This window comes from Paramormyrops kingsleyae, chromosome 24 (genome assembly GCF_048594095.1).
Source record: "Paramormyrops kingsleyae isolate MSU_618 chromosome 24, PKINGS_0.4, whole genome shotgun sequence".
NCBI classification, from domain to species: Eukaryota; Metazoa; Chordata; class Actinopteri; order Osteoglossiformes; family Mormyridae; genus Paramormyrops; species Paramormyrops kingsleyae.
The window spans coordinates 18,564,224-18,570,223 of record NC_132820.1 but is presented as its reverse complement, the minus strand read 5'-3'; positions in this window follow the sequence as shown (position 1 = coordinate 18,570,223).

Genomic DNA, 6,000 nt, shown 5'->3' with positions numbered 1-6,000 from the left:
AGCATAATGCCAAAAAAAGAGAGGATACAGAAAAGGAAGGAGAAGGAGCGCCAGGAAACAGCCAAGAGTAGCAAATCGCTAAATGCTTGGTTACAACCAGTTACCAGAAGCAAAACCCAAGAGAGAACAGATAACTCAGATGTTGAAAGTGTTAGACCTGAGAGAGCAGTTGAAATCTCTAAAACGACAACTGAAATTCAAAAGGAGGTTATAGAGGCAACGACTGACACAGATTACAAAGATGATCAGGAAATCAATGTCCGTGGTGAAGAGGAAGAGACTACAGAGGGGGAAACGGTGGATAATGTTGAGTTTGAGGAAGCAATAGAAGATGATGAGGTTGTGGAAACTGTTGGTATTGTAGAAGGGGCCATATCAAAAATTGCATCCTTAAAGTATCCAACAGATCCTGCACACAACAAAGCTTTTGATCTCCAGTGTATTGCCAGTTATGTGAAAATGTGTGTTGATAGAGGACCATGCCAACCTGTTCTCAGATTCCCCAAAAATACTGAAGGCCGATCATTTCAGAAGACATGGTATGAAAATAGGCCATGGTTGGAGTATTCACCTGACAAGGATAGTATGTACTGCTTTAGCTGTCGGCTTTTTCTTAATGAACAAAAGTACACGAAGAGTACGTGGAGAGTGGCTGGTGTTGACAACTGGAAAAGGGCACTTGAAAAAATGCAAGAGCATGCAGACTCAGAGGCTCACTTAACAAGCATGGTGCGATGGAACACGTATAAAAATAGTGCTTTACAAGCAGCTTTTGATGTATCATATGCTCAAGACAAGGCAAAAAGAGAGAGACAAACAAAGAAACAGAGAAATTTTGACCCGATTAATTGACATAACTTTATATCTTGCACGGCAGGGGAAGGCTTTCAGGGGTGATGATGAGTCTGCCACAAGCTCAAACCAGGGCAACTTCCTTGAACTTGTTAAAATGTTTAGCCAGTATGACAGTGTACTCAGACTACATTTGGATAATGTCAAAGACCAGAAAATGGGTAAGAAGAGGTGTCAAGTTTCACTCATCTCAGACAGAACACAAAATGATCTCATCAAAGCCCTGGCCACATTCACAAAAAGAGAGATATGGAAAGAGATAGAGGAGGCCAATATATATTCAGTACTTATATAGATGAAACCACTGATGTATCTCATTGCGAGCAGGTCTCTCTTGTTGTGCGTTATGTGTATCAAATGGAAGTCAAGGAGCGCTTCGTCCAGGTCTGCAATGTGTCAAAAACAACAGGTGAGGAAATGGAGAAAACAGTTCTTGACTTACTAAATAACAACGGCCTACAGATCCAAAACATGCGAGGTCAAGGCTATGATGGCGCTGCCAATATGAGTGGTCAATATAGCGGACTGCAGTCAAGAATACTGCAACACAATGACAAGGCTCTGTATGTGCACTGTCAAGCCCACTGCTTAAATCTGGTCTTAGTTGAAGCTGCAAAATCAAGCCTCCACTTCATTACCTTTTGTAACCTGGTACAGAAGCTCTATGTATTTCTCACCAGCTCTACGAAAAGACACACTGCATTTGTGAAATGCCAAAAGGCCCTGCACCCTGGAGAGCATGTAATCAAACTGCAGAAACTCTCTGACACACGTTGGGCATGCAGAGAAAAAGCCCTGAAGGCCCTCCTTAAAGTGATGAGCTCTGTGGTCAAGGTCCTCACTGACATTACAGAGCAGGAGCCTCCAGATACTGCTGCTGGAGACGCCAGGATGTACCTTAAAGCCATAGACTTTGAGTTTTTGCTCTGCCTTGAGATCGCCACTCCTGTCTTTGAAGTCACTGCTCTTGCCTCTGATGCTCTACAGAACTGTGATATTGATCTGTCCACAGCATATACAGTTGTTGATGGAGTGAAGGACACCATGTCCAACCTCAGGACAGAAGAACAGTTTGGAAAACTGTTTAAGAGTGCCACGGAAAAGGCAGAAGCCGCTGGGATCAGCATTCCCAAAGAGCCCCTGGGACAGCAAAGACAGAGGAGGGTGCCTGCAAAGTACAGCCAAAGTACTGGTGCAGCCACAGAGAGCCACTCCTTCCAGTCAGTAGAAGACTACTACAGAGTAAAGGTGTACTATTCATTCTTAGATGTTCTTTCTCAAGAACTACAAAGAAGATTTGGGGGAGAAGGTGAGACACAGTCCAGTAAAATACTGAACGCACTCCACATTTTGACAAAGGCCAACAACTGGATAGGCAAAGATGCAGTGGGTCCTGGCTCTCTTGAGGCCATTCACACACTGTGTGAATTCTATGGAGGAGAGGAGCAGAAGTTGAAAACAGAGCTCAGGGTTTTTCATGCATCTTTCCCAAACACATCCACCATGAAGGAGATGTTAAAAACACTGAGAGACACCAGTGGACAGGATATCTTTCCAACACTGGTGGAAATGATAAGAACTTATGCAACAATTCCAGTGTCAACAGCAACAGTGGTGAGGTCATTTTCCAAGCTCAAACTGGTTAAAGATGCACTCAGAAGCCTATGCACCGAAGAGAGGCTTTCTGATCTCCTCCTCCTGGCTATTGAGAAAGACATTCTTGTAAACCACAGTGAAGTAATAAACATCTACAGGGACATGGCCCCCAGAAGGTTGCCTTTGTAAGGGAGGAAGGAGAGACAACCAGGGAATGGAAGTAACAGATTTTATTTTGAAGTAGAAGACCTTTTTTTGTAATAATTTTATTAAGTTGCTGTATTTTTGTATTTTTTCAATCATTTTTGCAGTGATTTTTTCAGTAAAGTTAACAAAATACCAGCAACAACCCTCTTCAGTTTAGCGTGAATATTTGTGTTGATTTAAAAGTGTTATGTGTTCTGATAACACCAAAATAATTAAAATGATGTAGTGCCTTGTGCAAAAAATAAACAAATTTACACACCCCTCTGCTTGATGCAGTTATTTTGGTTATTCTAATCTAAATATATACTTGAAACTAGTAGCATAGAAAATGTTTTCAAAACATGCACATTGTGGAATGGTTTCCTTTGCTGCTCTATAAACCTAGTGAATACTAAGGAGACCATGGTTTCTGTGTGAACTGATTATTATGTAGACATCTTTTGAAAATTAAACAATTGAGGAAGATAAAATTAACTTTTTTAATTATTTTTTTAAAAAGGAAGTCAGTGTTGCGTTAATATATATACTTTTTTGTTTAAAAAAAGAAAAAAAAAACGTAATTATGAGAGTGCCCTTTATTTAACTTGAGCCCCTGCCCCTCAAAATGTCTGTGCACGTCCCTGCTGTCTCCAGTAAGTTCCGTACAATGGGTGGACTTTACCTTGCTTCCAAGGTGAACCAATGGAGCAGGAGAATTGTGTTTGTTATACGTTTCAGCTTAGTTTGTTGATGTTTCATGACCAATCAGGACTTAGAAGTCCTGGTAGTTATGTTTTATCTACTGGTTGCTCTGTGTGCCAGGGGTGACTTGGTACCAAGTGCCAGAGTGTGATGGGAGCGCTTTGCTGAACTTGCTGGAATAAAAGAGATTTTCTTTACTCACCAAACTAAGAGGTCCAGACTTTTATTCTAAGTGCTTGGTTTATAATTTTTCTACCACAGTGTCACGGTTCGGTATGTTTTCAATACAGCAAAAATAAAAAAAATGCCAGATAATTTTTTCCACTTTTTTATTTATTAAAACATCAAAAAAGTATGATCTTGTTTTTTTTCTTTTACTTTAAACAATGATGAAGCTATTCTTCACCCATCTTCTGAGGTTTCTTTTTAGCAGCAAATAAAACAAAACCTCCTTTATAACCAAAACCAAAAAGCTCCTGATAAAAAAATTTACTGTAATATTGTAGTAGTTATAAACTAATATAAAGAAAAGAACAATTTTGTTTTTATATGGAACTCAGTTTCAATCAATTTTTTAGTTTTTTTTTTTCAGAAAGATGAGTGTGTCCACATTTTCTTCAGACGGCACAGATCTGCTTGATGTGACAATGTCACCTGCCATGGAAAACACCCTCTCGCTAGGGACAGATGTTCCAGGCACAGCCAGGTAACACCGTGCCAACATGGCAACATGGGGTATAGGTACTTGTGGGTTTTCCACCATTTCAGTGGTTCTGCATCCAAGGGAATACAGTCCACTGCCCTGAAAAACTGCATCTCCTCCTCTGCCATTTTGGCCACAGACTTGGTGCTTGACTCATGATCATGGGTCATGAACAGTCCTCCAAACAGCTCAGTCATGGCCGATTTCTTTTCTTGTGGAGATGATGTTGAGGGCTCCAAGTCCACTGTCTGAGTCTTTATGGAGGTGGCTGGCTCTGTGGTGCCTGTGGCTTGACCCTGGAGAAATATAATAAACAATAATCTTACACTAGTAAAATATAATGACCAAGTGTTGGCAATCAAGTGTAAACACATTTCGAGTAAGATTGGGAATGATTGAAGAGTTGTGAGGCAGATGCCTATAACGCATAGCATGGGACTCACTACAAAAGGTTAGTATTAATTACACATAGGAATGTCATAGACAGGGACATGGAATACAACAATACAGAACAAATTATAATGAACACAACCTCAAGATGTACTCACAGTGTCATAAATATTGTGATGAAAACATATCATTTTCAGACAAAGTCACAATGTCTTTAACATTTTTCTTTACAGCTTTGTCTGTCATTGCAGAATACACTGCTGTCTGCTGCTCAAGATACCTTTCAATCATATCGTAGCTTGAATTCCATCTAGTTGTTATATCTTGGATCAGTTTGTGATCAGGAAGCTTCAGCAACTCCTGTTTTGTCTTCAACACGTGGGCCGCTGTTGTACTTCTGTGAAAGAAGGTCACAATCTTTCTGATCTTTGCGAGGAGGCGAGAGATCTGCTGCACCGCCATTGCTTTCTGAGATGCTAGATTAATGACATGGGCAAAGCACCCTATTTGTGGCCCAAGTCCAGCAGCTCCAACAGCATTAACTATACTGAACAAAAATATAAACGCAACAGTCTTGTTTTTGCTCCCATTTTTCATGAGCTCATGAAAAATGGTAGCAAAAACAAGAGTGTTGCGTTTATATTTTTGTTCAGTGTATATTCCTGATTTCCTGGTATTATCAGTAGTCACACACAGCAAATGTGCCAGTGTTAAATTAACACTGCATGGTGTCTATATGTGTCCACACCATTCAGTGTTACCTTTAACACTTTACAGTGTGCAGTGAGTGTTGTTTTTACAATGTTAATGTTTATTAACTCTTATAGTGTTCAATTTACAACCTAGAGTGTTGTCAAAGAGTCTCCACCTCCACATATCTGCCCCATTTTAATATGCGCACAAGACATCATGAGGATCAGAAAAGCCAGCCCAGATTTACCCACCATCATGAGAAAGACTCTGAACAAACAGGACCTTACAGCTTTTTCGTGATTTGTATTAAATCTTTGTTGGTCTGGTTCTGACTGGTTTTATAATATGTTGCTTTTGAGTCAGATGAAAAACTCTTGGAAATATTCAGGGCATGTCTCCAGAGTGATATGTGTTTTAATGGTATGTTTGACTGCCAGTCCTGGCCTTGGATGATTAACATATGTGGAAAGGTGTTAGGATAGTTGTGATTAGGGCTGAACGATATGAAATCGCGATTAAATCGCGCATGCGCAATAATCACTAGGGCTTCAGATGACAGGCGCAAAATTTGGTGGTGCGCCACCTTTTCTGTGCTATACGGACATTTATTTACGCCCACAATATAAGCAGCTTAGTATGGCTAAATTATTAATGAGGCTTTGTATCAGAGCATGTGAGCGGAGTGGAGCTCACGAGGCTGTTGGCTCCGCCCGCTTCTCCGTTCTAATTCCCACTAAGCCGCTCTGCTCAACACCGCTCCTCACTCCGCTGAAATTTCCTCCCGCTCCAGTCATATCGCTTCACGCTCGCTCCAATTTAAAAGAGGGACAAATATTCTGCATGCCTAACAAATGTCACCTTAAACCGAAGCCTTATAT